A 14369-nucleotide genomic window follows, 5' to 3' on the forward strand; every position below is an offset into this window, starting at 1 on the left:
CCACGCAGGTGCAGCGTTCCAGGGCTTTGGGCCGTCCTCCACTGCTTTCCCAGGCCACAGCAGGGAGCTGGACAGGAAATGGAACACCTGGACTCGATACAGGATGCCACCTGGACTCGATACAGGATGCCAGCACCACAGGACCCATACAGGATGCCAGCACCACAGGAAAGGCATATTTCTAGAGGCTGTGGAGCAGCTAGGACATGAACCAGTGCCCATATGGGAGGGATCCTGCTACCCTGCACCCACATGGTTGACCAGGAAGAGGTTCCTGGCTCCTGGTTTCAGATCAGATCAGATCAGCTCCAGCCCGTCCAGCCATTTGGAGAGTGAACCACCAAATGGAAGATCTTTCTCTCTCTGTGCCTTCTTCTCTCTGTCCAAATATGCCTTTCCAAGAAGAATAAATCTTTTTTTTTTTAAATAGCATCCAAATCATTGAAAGCCTGGCACCAATTTAGTGGCACCACTAACAAAAATGGACAATGAACATTATTTCATTCTCTTTTGTACTGCCTGATTTTCTCATGAGCATGGGAAAATAAGATGGTAACCGACTGAGTAGTTTCTGTGAGATGATGAGAATATTATCAAATCAACCCCAGTGGACTTACAAAATATTTAAAAGGCTACTCCCGAGTGAAAAAACAACAGCAACAACAACAACAACAACAACAAGTTTTAGAAAACAAATAACAGAACAGTAAGAAAGATTCAGGAGCCAGAGCTGTGGCGCAGCAAGTTCAGCTGTCCCTTTTTGAGCCTGGCACTCTGACAGGAATGCCAGCTGCTCCTCTGCCAGTGCAGTTCTGGCTCATTGCCCAGGAAAGCAGTGGAAGCTCCTGCTGCCCATGTGAGAGACCAGGCTGAAGATCCTGGCTCCTGGCTCTGGCCCTGCCCAGACCTGACTACTGCAGCCATTGGCTGAGCGAGCCAGCAGGAACTCGTACTGCTTTATTTAGTCACATTCATATTCCCTCTCTCCCTCTCCTCACTACCTCTCACTCTGAGTCTGTGTTTGTCCCCCTCCCTCGCCTCACCTACCTGTCACATTGCCTTTCAAATAAAGATTTTTTCTAAGATTTATTTTTACTGCAAAGTCAGATATATATAGAGGAGAGAGACAGACAGAAATATCTTCCATCTGATGGTTCACTTCCCAAGTGACTACAATGGCCGGTGCTGCGCCAATCCGAAGCCAGGAGCCAGGAGCTCTTCCAGGTCTCCCACGCAGGTACAGGGTCCCAAGGCTTTGGCCCATCCTCGACTGCTTTTTCAGGCCACAGGCTGGGAGCTGGATGGGAAGTGGAGCTGCCGGGACCAGAACTGGCGCCCATATGGGATCCTGGTATGTTCCAGGCGAGGACTTTAGCCACTAGGCCATGGCGCCAGGCCCTCAAATAAAGATTCAAAACAACAAAACATTTTAATGGTATTCTGGCCCCCATTTCAGCTTCCTGCTCAGACCCTGGAGTGCAGCTGTGATGGTTCCAGTAGCTGGGTCGCAGCCATCCATGTGCAAGACAGAGTTCCTGGCTCCTTGCTTCAGCTTGGCTCAGCCCTCGATGTTGCAAGCAATTGGGGAGTGAACCAGCAAATAACAGTGCTTTCTCTCACTCTCCCCCAACCACTACCAAATAAATGTTTTATTTTAGAAAAAGAAAATGTATATGAATAGTAATGCAGAGATAAGAATTTCAAAATAAAGTCCTATTTATTTCAATAGATTAAAAATGTCAGTGGTAGAACACAAGATTGAAAGAAACAAAAGGACTAAGGCAGATTCGGAGAAAAATATATAGATATTGTTAGATGAATGCAAAGCAGGAAGTTTTCAATGAAACACCCAAATACCCTGCAGTTTAATGTATGCCTACACACTTTTTTGGGGAGTTGGGGAAAAGAAAGGGAATACAAGTGAGTTTTCCTGAGTGGTGATTTATACTAAACACCCCAGCTTCACCTCTAGGGAGAATGATTTTTGTTGCAGCTGCCTGCTGGAGTGCCCTAGGTAAGACAGTCCTCTTGGCAGCTCTGCCCAGGGAAAAGGGATGATGCTGCCTCCCGTGCCAGCCCAGGGCTCCCTCCAGCGTCCATCTCTACAGATGGCAACAGGCTTTAGCCTATGCATTTCTAAGTAACTACAATGACCTTCTTCTAATTACAGTAACTCCTTTCTTTTGGGAATTTTCCAGAACCCACAAATACCCACTGAGCTCAAAGCAGATCTAACTGGTTCCTAATTAGTTTCAATAGCTGCCTAGGGGGCTGGTTACAATTTGCCTTTTAATACTAAGCTTTAAGGCAAAGGGTATCCTCTACCACTTGTTTCCTAGTTACTTTACCAACACTGGTGGAAAACTACATCGCCACTACAAAGACTTTCTGCGTCTACCACTACCACATGATCCCTGTGCCTCTTCCTTCTGAACACCTGCTGCGAGATCCTACCCTAGCACAGAGACCCTCTCTGATTACAGCCTGCACTGGTATCCAACCAGTCCCAAGGGCCTGCATTATGAACTTCAGTGATGCAGTAAACAGGGGCATAGAGAAAACCAGGGCACCACCCACCGCTCAGGGCCCGGTCTCCTGCAGTCTGGAAGCCACTGGGCTTCAGAGCCTAGGGCATTAATGGCCTCAGGCAGGAAGACGATGCTCACAGAACCATGAGGAGGTCTGCTTTCAGCGGGTAATCTCACTTGCTTTCCTGCCTGATTTTAACAGCCAACCCAAGAACATCTAATTATCTGTACAGTGACAGGAGAGAGTATAGCTTACCAAACAGCTTGATTACTAGTTTAAGAGGTGCGATTGTGTAGCCTTTTAGGTAAGACTCTGTATCTCACATTGGAACACAGAGGCTTATTTCCAGCTCTGGCTCCTGACTCCAGTTTCCTGCCAACACTGCCCTTAGGAGCCAGCACTGATGGCTCTAGTAACTGAGTTTCTGCATTCAACATGGGAGATGTGACCCCCCAAACCAGCCCCTAACCATCCATAGCATTTAACAGCACACTCTATCTCCCAAATAAATAATAAAAGCTGAAAAACTAGAGCAGGGGGAAAGGGTTGTGTGTGTGTGTGTGTGTGTGTAGATATTCAATACTTAAGAGTGATGCTACCCCTGAAACTTCAGATGCTAAAATATTAAGGTGCCATCTATAGGGCTCACTATATTAAATCATATGCCTGAATTATAACGGGAGAGCAATTCATTTATCAAGGTCACAGACTAGAAAAAATACCCAGTGTGACAGAGTACAGGAAAACAAGACAGTAATTTGGTCACATAATTTAAGAATCTAAATGCAGGAAATCCTAGGCCCAGCACAATGGTTGAACAGACTAATCCTTCACCTGTAAGCACCGGATCCCATATGGCCGCCAGTTTGTGTCCCAGCTGCTTCATTTCCCTTCCAGCAATCTGCTTGTGGCCTGGGAAAGCAGTGGAGAATGGCCCAAAGCCTTGGGACCTGCACCTATGTTGGAGAACCAGAAGCTCCTGGTTCAGATTGGCTCAGCTCCAGTCCTTCCGGTCATTTGGGGAGTGAACCCCTGATGCAAGATCTTTCTCTCTCTCTCTCTCTTCTTCTCTCTGTACATCTGCCTTTCCAATAAAAAAATATTTAAACACACACACACACACACACACACACACACACACACACACGAACACACAGAATTCAGAAGAACCTAAAAAGAAAATACAGGTACTATCACACCCACCAGTTTGCATGAGAGCCAGCGATGGAGATAGGCTGTACAGGCCTAGGCTGAAGTGACCACCAGCCAGAGTTGGGGCTGAGGGCTTACTGGGCCAGACCAGGCTGCAGCATCCCAAGGCAAGGACCAAGATGGGGGTGGTCATGCCAGGACAGATCGTAGCAACCACTCAACCAATACGCTCATTCTTCTCCACATCAGGGCCTCTAAGATGACATCAAATGGACATCCCCATCTGTGGGTACTCACGTTGTTTGGCAGCTGGGAACAGCTCCCTCTCCCTTCCTCTCTCTCAACCCCAGACACAGAAGAAAACGAAAATTGGAAGCATTTGATTTGTCCCACCCACCTTCTCCCATACCTCGACTCTCCCTACACTAATCAGTGGACCTCACGGTTGTGCATCCTTGTCAACTATGTAAGCAACATCAAAATTAACTTTAAAAGAAAACAAGAGGATGTAAGTGTAAATGAATTATAACATATTAGTAATTGAAATATACATAGTTTCCAGTTAAGAGGATCAGAATTTCATAAAGGCAGGGGTTGGGGGTGTGAGGTAGGCATTCAGTCTTACAATGAAGATGCTGGGTAGGCCACATCACAGTTCTGTGGGTTGGATCAAGGGTTCCAGCTACTAGCACGGTCTTGGAAGCAGCAGCACAGGCTCAGGGACTGGGATCCTGCCACCCACATGAGACAAGTCCCCAGGTCCCAGCTTCAGTACAGCAAAGACCTGGGTCTCTGGGAGCACTTTGGGTGGGAACCAGCAAATGGGGAAGTGCTTGCCTGCTTTCTCTCTTAACAAAACTAACTCAAGAAAAACAGTCTAAATCATTTCACAACCATTAAGAAGAAAAGACTCAGTAATTTAAAATCATACTACAAAGAAAACACTCAACTGTTCATTTTACAGACAAACCCAGGCAGGCCCGCATAGCCTTGTTCACAGGGAAGAACACGTGCCGACGTTCACAGCTAGTGCTAGGAGGCTGCTCTACCTTGCTACCAAAGCAGATGTGGAAAATACAGAAATTAAAAACTCCAGGCAATACCAATTACAAAAAAGGTAAAAATCCTAAAGAAATACTAGTTAATCCAGGAGTATATAAAGAAAATACTGCACCTTGACCAAACTGGGTTCATCCCAGAAATGTAGAGTAACTTAACACTTGAAGGTCAATCAGAATCATAATGTATTAGCCAGCATACATAATACTAAAACATTAAGATTGAAAAGATCATTGCGGTACAAGGATACTTGAAAAAGTTCATGAAAAATACATGTTATAAAAAAATGAATGTGTTTTTAAAAACCTTTTGTGCCCAAACAAATTATCTTCTATTTTTCTACAAACTTTCTGAGGTACTCTCATTTAAGCACAAAAGGTATCTGGTAAAATTCAACACATTTTTCACAAATTCCCAGTTAAGAGTAGTTCTTTAGGATATTTACAAATATATATAATATCTTTATAGCAAACATCCCATTTAACAGTGAAACAGGTTATGGGTGCCTTCACTAGAAATCCCCACCAGGGAAGGAGGTGAGCCTTCCCATCACACTTCACTAGAGCTCCAAGCCAGCACAGCAAGACAAGGACAAAACAGGAAGAACACAAAAACACCCTGGAGTGAAATTCAAAACAAAAGCACACACAAATTCTGAAGGGTAATTTCACAAATGTTGTAACATTTAAGAAACTTATGTAAAAGAAGAAATGAGGATTTCCATATTTTCTATGAGAAAACAGAGTTCAGAAAGGTTTTAAACAATTTTGCTAAAGTTAAAGTCTGAAGCCAGAATCCAAACCAACAGACAGTTTAAGGGCTCTAATCGCTCACCTATTCTGCCAAGAGGGTGAGTGGGCGAGGCGGGTACAGATGTCACAGCTTCACATGCAGCCAGGACAGATGCCAACCATGGGTGAATGGCACGCGTGCGGCCCTGGTCAGCTCCTGTGCGATGCACACTGCTGCCCGTGGACCCGAACGATTACAATTTACAACGGCACTAGGAGAGCATTTTCATTCCTACACAGGGCCACTCATGCCTAGGGAAAAACATTGTATGACTGCCTAACAGATGCACCTCCCAAGTAGGCACTCAGGGGCCTCTGCGACAGCGGACAACTGAGGGAGCAACTAAGAGACGACAAAAGTTGCTTATGTGATTAAAAATCAACTAGTAGAGAAAAGCCCCCAGGAACATATGGAAAAAGACACAACACTGAAAAAAAGCTTAAATTATGGGAATTTAGGATGCATGCTGTAACAAAGGAGTCTAGCTTGGGGCTTGGCGAAAGCAATAATGAAATAAACATGTTTTTTACCCTGGAGAGAAGTGGACATTGAGGTAACAAGGGTAGGTGAGGGGTCATTCCCTTACGGCCTAATGTTAGGTTGAGGAGCATGTTCTTAGGCTAGGAATGGGATCCGTGAGGGGACTGTAAGGGAGCTTGGCTAAGGGGAAACCGCTTGCCTCAGGCAGTCCACAACACAGTAGCTTCTCCTAAGACCTCACTAGCTGCTCTGTGACCTTCCCCACACTGTGACCAGTGACAGCACAGACATACCTTCATGCCCCAGTCTGCTTGCCAGGGATGAACTCGGTAAGGATTCGCTGAGCGGAGGGCCACCACATGCAGGCAGAAGCTCAACATGCTAGCCCTCTGCAAAAGCACCAGTGTATCCCAAAAAAAGGAACAGAGATGACCCTAGATTATTAATTACAGGTTCTGTTACATTCACTATCTCCCAGTTTTAAAAGCAATTGCATGTTTCTGAAAAATCTTCATTGAAAGGGCAGAAGTAATTGCTGAGGACTCTTAAAAAGCTATGTTCTGGGCCCGGGGCAGTAGCCTAGTGGCTAAAGTCCCTGCCTTGCATAAAGCCCTCACCTTGCACCTGCTGGGCCCTCATTGGTATCCAAATGCTTCACTTCCCATCCAGCTCCCTGCTTGTGGCCTGGGAAAGCAGTCGAGGACGGCCCAAAGCCGTGAGACCCTGCACATGCGTGGGACATCCAGAAGCAGCTCCTGTTCCTGGCTTCGGATCAGCTCAGCTCCGGCCGTTGTAGTCACTTGGGGAGTGAACCAGCAGATGGAAGATCTTTCTCTCTCTCTCTCTCCTTTTCTCTGTAAATCTGCCTTTCTAATAACTACAAATAATTCTTCTTTTTTTTTTTTAAAAAAGAAAAGGCTATATTCTGCTCATCTACAACACCACAGCTCTAAATGACAGTGAATCCTGGTCCACTGCCTCAAATTACACAACAAAACCTGGATTAAAATACCAATAAATATCACTATAATAAAGTTTCAGGTGGCTCTGGCCTGTGTCCCATACGCCTGTTTTTAGGTGTGCCACCATCCTGAGCTGAACCAGGACACTAGCAACAGAGGATCCTTTCACAAGGACATGGGAACAGGAGATTCAGACTAATCGACAAACTGGGACACACTTAACAATAAGGAAGTACAGGAGAAACACACGAGCAGCTGCTGCTAAGGACACCGGCACCCCGGGTCAGGGTCCCATGTGAGCTGCAACTCCTCAGGCCCAGGAGCAGCTTCCTGCAAATGTCCCAGAGGCATCCCAAGACGACCAAGTACCCAGTCCCTGCTACCCCAAGGGCATCCACACAAAGCACCCCCCAGCTCGGCCTCTTGCAGGCTTCTGCAGAGTGAACCCCTTGGTGGACCTGCTATCTTTCTGTGTCTCTCTCTCTCTCTCTCCATATCAACTCTTCAAGTAAGTAAATATATTTTTAAAACATAGAAAAAACTACCAGAGACTATAAAGAAAGTGGCAGAATAGCACTGTATTACTTTCACTACATTATGTTTCTGAAATCATTAGACTGAGCATCGCTAATGCAAAGATACAAACTCTGAAACCTTCTGACTAACATGCATCACACACAGAAAATTCCACACCATGAAATTTTGTTTAATGCGCAAATTACTTATAATGTTGTATAAAACTACCTTTCAGCAATACTCATTAGATATATACAAAATACAAATTAATTTCAAGTTTAGACTGGCTCGCATTCCTGAGATATTTTTTGTTATGTACAACCAGGTGAAAATATTCGAAAATCCCTCTCCAAAAAAGAAAAAATTTTTGAGAAAATTCTGAAACACTTCTGGTCCCAAGAACTTCGGAGCAATAACACTCAACCCATGCATCTGCCTGAAGAAAAACACAACCATTACAGTAAATCTTAACTTTAAAAAATAACTTCTGGGCCTGGCACAGTAGCCTAGAGACTAAAGTCCTCGCTTGAACACGCCAGGATCCCATACGGGCGCTGGTTCTAATCCCAGCAGCCCCATTTCCCATCCAGCTCCCTGCTTGTGGCCTGGGAAACCAGTCAAGGACAGCGCAAAGCCTTGGGATCCAAGTGGGTCCCAAGAAGTTCCTGGCTCCTGGCTTCGGACTGGCTCAGCTCCAGGTGTTGCGGCTGCTTGGCGAGTAAATCATCAGACCAAAGATCTTCCTCTCTGTCTCTGTTCCTCTCTCTGTGTATCTGACTTTCCAATAAAGAAAAATATAAATAAATCTTAAAAAAAAAAATCTTCAGGGCCCGGCGGCGCAGTGGCCTAGCGGCGGGAGTCCTCGTCCTTGAACGCACCAGCATCCCATATGGGCGCTGGTTCTAACACCAGCAGCTTCACTTCCCCTCCAGCTCCCTGCTTGTGGCCTGGGAAAACAGTCAGGGACGGCCCAAAGCTTTGGGACCCTGCACCCGCGTGAGAGACCCAGAAGAGGTTCCTGGTTCCCAGCTTCGGATTGGCACAGCATCAGCTATTGCGGTCACTTAGGGAGTGAATCATCGGACGGAAGATCTTCCTCTCTGTCTCTCCTCCTCTCTGTGTATCTGACTTTGTAATAAAAATAAATCTTAAAAAAAAATCTTCTGAGACCAGTGCAATGGCTAAATGCCTGAAATCCTTATCTTGTACATACTAGAATCCCATGTGGGCGCAGGTTCAGGTCCCAGCTGCCCCCGTTCCACCCAGCTCCCTGTTTGTGGCCTGGGAAAGCAGCAGAGAAGACAGCCCAAAGCCTTGGGATTCTGCATCCACTTGGAAGACCTGGAGGAAGTTCCTGGCTCCTGGCTCCAAATGGGTTCAGCTCCAGTTGTTGCAGCCACTTGGAGAGTAAACAAGTGGATAGAGATCATTCTCTGTCTCTCCTCTCTATAAATCTTACTTTCCAATAAAAATAAACAAATCTTTTTTTCAAAAAAAATCTTCGGGCCCGGCAGCGTGGTCTAGTGGCTAAAGTCCTCGCCTTGAACGCCCCGGGATCCCATATGGGCGCCGGTTCTAGTCCCGGCAGCTCCACTTCCCATCCAGCCCCCTGCTTGTGGCCTGGGAAAGCAGTCGAGGACGGCCCAAAGCTTTGGGACACTGCACCCGTGTGGGAGACCCGGAAGAGGTTCCTGGTTCCCAGCATCGGATCTGCGCGCATCGGCCCGTTGCGGCTCACTTGGGGAGTGAATCATCGGACGGAAGATCTTCCACTCTGTCTCTCCTCCTCTCTGTATATCTGCCTTTGCAATAAAAGTAAAATAAATCTTTAAAAAAATTTTGCTGAAATTGGGTTGTTAAAATTTTAAAGTTTAAAATCATAGACATGAAGATTTTTTTTTTTAAAGATTTATTTATTTTCATTACAAAGTCAGATATACAGAGAGGAGGAGAGACAGAGAGGAAGATCTTCTGTCTGATCATTCACTCCCCAAGTGACCACAACAGCCATTGCTGAGCCAATCCGAAGCCTGGAACCTCCTCCAGGTCTCCCACATGGGTGCAGGGTTCCAAAGCTTGGGCCGTCCTCGACTGCTTTCCCAGGCCACAAGCAGGGGGCTGGATGGGAAGTGGAGCTACTGGGATTAGAACCAGCGCCCATATGGGATCCTGGCGTGTTCAAGGTGAGGACCTTAGCCGCTAGGCCACTGCGCTGAACCTCTCAGCAAATATTTTTAACTTACAATTTGAAGTTCTTCCCAAAGAAAGTCAATTGAATGAATTCTAACAGACAATGGCAGTTTATAATTTTCCTAATTTTTCAGAGCCAAATATTTTCATGAATACCTTTATATTGGTAAACTATAATGGAACAAAACATCAATTTACATCATAATGAGTAAATCTGTTCTCACATCTGCTGCAATCTTTTTCACTTGCAAAATAATCCCCTGGCACTTTCATGTTCTTCATATAGAAAGCGCTCAAATGGATGGCAGAACCGAGCCCGCAGCTGAACAGGGTGCTAGCAACTGCTCAGCCACACTAGGCTTCAGGAGGATGAGTCAGTTCTAAGCATGCCTTGCTGGTTCCAGTGGTGAGAGGTGCCTGACCCGTGGCCAACAGGAGGTCAGGGTAGACACAAATATCATACCCAGACTGTCCCTCCAAGTCACAGGGCAGGGCAGCAAGATACATCTCACTGAGGGACCAAACGGCCCTATCTCCAGCCTCAGACACACAGAGTCCCAGTGGTGAGCAGCCTTACGGGGGGCACTGACACGGGCTGTGACGGACACTGCAGCTGGACACCTGGGGAGAAGTGTGCATCAGGCACTGTGAGAACAAGGCAAACATACATGTCTGTATCACAACAGCTGTCAAAACGCAAACACTCAAATAATAACTTGGAGGCAGAAATATTTTTACTTTCTTATGAAGTGGCACTACTGGTCCTACACCAAGTAACAATGTACAAATAAAACACTTAGCAAGTGACTAGTACAAGACTAGCAGAGAGCTAACACGAGAACTGGTTCCTGAACTTGAACAGCTTATAAGCTGTAATGAAAGCCAAACTCACATGCATTAAATAATTACAGAGTGAGAATGGGAAGTCTTGTAAGGCCCTACACAAGCAAAGGCCTCAAACAATGGTGCCTGCAGCAGGAAAGCATTTAGCCAGGAGTAGGAGAGCTTAGCCCCTGGATGCTCAGTGACTATCAGATGGCAGAAGAGACACACAACACGATAATTCACCTCTCATAATCACTGCACTCCCATGAAGCACTCATCATTTCCATTCTACAGAGAGGAAGACTGAGGTTCACATCTTAAACTTTCATCATTTGTAAAACAAAGGGACTGATACAAATCAGCCGTTTTCAAACTGTGACCGACAAATACCAGTTTCCTGGCAATGACTCAGAGCCCTTGAAGTGGGCAGGGTTCCACAATACAATATACCGAATTCCCTGGTCAACAGACCAGTGCCCACCCTCCCCCGAATGGTGTGCCATTATAACCCCAGCACTGCGAATAATACCTAGTATCAACAAGAAATTATAGAAACTAGAGAAATGAATGAAATGGCCCAGCTGGCTTTCAGTGGGCTCATTCACAGGAGCTCATTTCCTAGTTCTCCACCAGTAATCATCCGCTGTAAGCTCACATGTTGGGTCTCAACAGTAGTGGGAGAAGGCTGGTATTCTTCCAGCCAGCACCTCTGGGTGCTTCTAACTTGGAAGCATTCAGTGTGGTATTCAGCATGCTCCTTCAATAGTTTAACCTCCCCACGCCAGAAGCAGCGAGGGCTCTTATACCCTGGACAGCTTCCAGGTCCACCATCAGGATTTCTGCCGCACACAACCCCTCGGAGACAGCTACATACCGCCTCTCTGACTGCCCTGCCGGCTCTGCTGCCCAAGCAGCCGGGCTCAGGGAACCCTCAGTGACTCATGACCTCCTGGAATTCAGGCCTGCTGGGTTCAAGCCACCAGTTCAAAAAACCCACTGCACACCTGTATGGAGAATGGTGGGACCCAAGGCAGGTACTGGCCCACAGTTCTCCGTTCTTTCTCTCACTCTCTTAGAACTTCATAGGGACAAGTGAGGCTCCAGGGGGTGCTTGTGGAACCCCTACAACCTCTAAGTAATAAAACCTTGATTGCCCTATTCTGTTTCTCCTAGTCACTGAAGGGTGCTTGCATCTTAAGGGTCATAAATTAGGCCCGGTGCAACGGTTCACCAGCTGAATCCTCGCCTTGCTCATGCCAGGATCCCATATGGACGCTGGTTCATGGCTGCTCTACTTCCCATACAGCTCCCTGCTTGTGGCCTGGGAAAACAGCAAAGAACATCCCAAAGCCTCGGGACTCTGCACCCACACGTGAGAGACCCAGAAGAAGCTCCTAGCTCCTAGCTCTGAATCAGCTCCCCTCTGGCCATTGTGGCAACCTGGGGAGTAAACCAGCAGGCAGAGTAAACCAAGGCAAGAGCCCGGCAGCTCTGCTTTGGCCACAAAACTGTGACTGTGCCACCAAGCTGCCTAAAACCGCCAGCACCTCTGCAAGTCGACATGGGGTGCTCCAGGAACCCCTCTCTGCCCCCGATCCACTCCTGGTGCTGCCCTGGAGTCCCCTCCAAGCACATACAACTCAGGGATGGAGGTCTGGGACTCCCAGTTCAGTGCTCCAGGCAGGGGCTGGGGCGCCGTAGTCAGGCTGGCCTTGGCTAGGCGCAGGGACGGAGCCGCTGCCTGTTTTTAGCCTCAGGAATAAAGATTGATTGGCTCAAAAAAAAAAAAAAAAAACATAGACACACTCTGTTATTGGGCAGTGCCTGGGAAATCAGCGGTTGGACTTGGCCACACGCTCCAGCTCGTCCTTCTTCTTGATGGCATACGAATTGGAGGAACCCTTAGCTGCACTGATGAGCTCGTCCGCCAGGCACTCAGCAATGGTTTTGATGTTTCGGAAGGCAGCTTCGCGAGCACGTGTGCACAGCAGATGGCCTGATTAACACGGCGCAGCGGGGACACGTCCACAGCCTGCCGCCTCAGTTCCAGCTGGCCCGATGGGCGTGGAGTCCTCTCAGGGTCCACTATTGATGATGGCGTTCACCAAGACCTGCAGAGGGTTCTCCCCAGTCAGCAGGTGAATGATCTCAAAGGCGTGCTTGATGATGCGCACGGTCATGAGCTTCTTGCCATTGTTGCGGCCGTGCATCATCATGGAGTTGGTGAGGCGCTCCACGATGGGGCACTGGGCTTTGCGGAAGCGCTTGGCAGCACAGCGCCCTGCGCTGTGTGGCAGATACTTGGCATACTTCTCCTTCACTGCAATGTAATCCTGCAGGGAAATATTTATCTGCACGTCGTCCGTGCTCCACTTCCCGAAGAGCTTGATGTCCGGGGTTTCTGCCACCGCAGGTGCAGCCGTCTCCCACTCGGTCATCCTGGGGCTGCAGCCGGCGGCTCGACCACTCGTTCGCTCGCTGAAGGGTGCTGAAGGGCGAAGGTGACAGCGTCGCGGACAGAGGCAAAGACATGGCGTTTGGTGATAGATGTGTCAAAGAAGTTTCCAGCCTCGAGCTGGGCAACGACAGGGCTGTGACAGGCTGCGATGTACACCTCCACCTCGATCTCCCGGAACTCACGAAAAATGTTCTTCAGGCTTTTGATGCACACAGCGTCCACGAAGGAGAGCGTGCCTAGATCCAGGACAAGGCTATGGCAGTCGGGCTGGGGCAGGCCCAGCATCCTCAGCATGGACCCACTCGGTGCCTTGGCATCTTCCTGACTGCTGGCCGCCACACCATCCAGGTAATCTCCGGGCTTCACCTTTTCCCTTGAGTCTTCCATGTCATCGCTCTTGATGTCCCCCTGGCTGGGGTTGACATAGACGGAAACAGAGGTGACCTTGGAAGGATCAGCCTGTGTCTGAGGCTGGGTTTTGCTTTTCTTCTTGAGTCGCTTCAGCTGCATCTCTCGCTTCTTCAGCAGCTTCTTCTTCTGGGAGAAGAGGTAGTCGACATCCACGCCGCACCGCTGCTTCAGTGCATCACCACAGAACTCAGCATTGGCAAAGAACAGGGTGGCCGAGGAGCCGAAGACCTTCACGCCTGGGACCTCCCTGGCCTCTGAGTACTCGGCCACGTCTTGGTAAATATCTGTTTCTGGCACCCGCCCCAGATCTTCTCTCTATAAATCTGTCTTTTCAATAAAAATAAATTAATTTTTAAAAAGGCCATAAACTAAAATAATCAGTTTTCAGCTGAAGATTTTCCAAACCACACAAATACCACAATTTCAAATTTTAAACCCAGTGGTCTCAAAAAAATTTTTTTTAATTATTTGAAGGGCAGAGTTACAGAGAGGCTGAGGCAGGGGCAGAGAGAGAGGTCGGTCTTCCACCACTGGTTCACGTCCAAACGGCCCAATGACCACAGCTAACTTGGCACTCGGGGGGTTCCCACATGGGTGCAGGGGACCAAGCACTTGTGCAATCTTTCATTGTTTTCCCAGGCACATTAGCAGGGAGCTGCACTGGAAATGGGGCAGCAAAGACATAAACACAGTACTGGCCCCAAAAGAGATTCTTTTAAACTAAGAAGCATCTCGCTCCCTTTTGCTAATGGACAGATTTTGCTTTCTGTCCGGCAGGCCTGACCAGTCCTGGTCTTTGGTGCTTACGGCTTCTCACTATGATCACAAGGTCTCAGAACATACTCCTCCTCTCGCTCTTCCTCCCTCCAACTGTTTAAGGACATCTACTATATATTTTCTGGTGTTTCTAAGTGTTAACAGCACTTAGATAACTGGGTGTTTCAAGATATTTGGTTGGCCTCATTCCATTCCATATTCTACCAAATTTAGCATCA

At 47.6% G+C, this 14369-nt stretch overlaps 1 pseudogene; it reads right to left on the minus strand.

The window, feature by feature from the left end:
• Positions 1–12309: 12309 nt before the first annotated feature.
• On the minus strand, positions 12310–12977 carry LOC101529565 (small ribosomal subunit protein uS7-like; annotated as a pseudogene).
• Between the last annotated feature and the right edge of the window lie 1392 nt (positions 12978–14369).

This window comes from Ochotona princeps, chromosome 1 (assembly GCF_030435755.1).
Source record: "Ochotona princeps isolate mOchPri1 chromosome 1, mOchPri1.hap1, whole genome shotgun sequence".
Lineage (NCBI taxonomy): Eukaryota > Metazoa > Chordata > Mammalia > Lagomorpha > Ochotonidae > Ochotona > Ochotona princeps.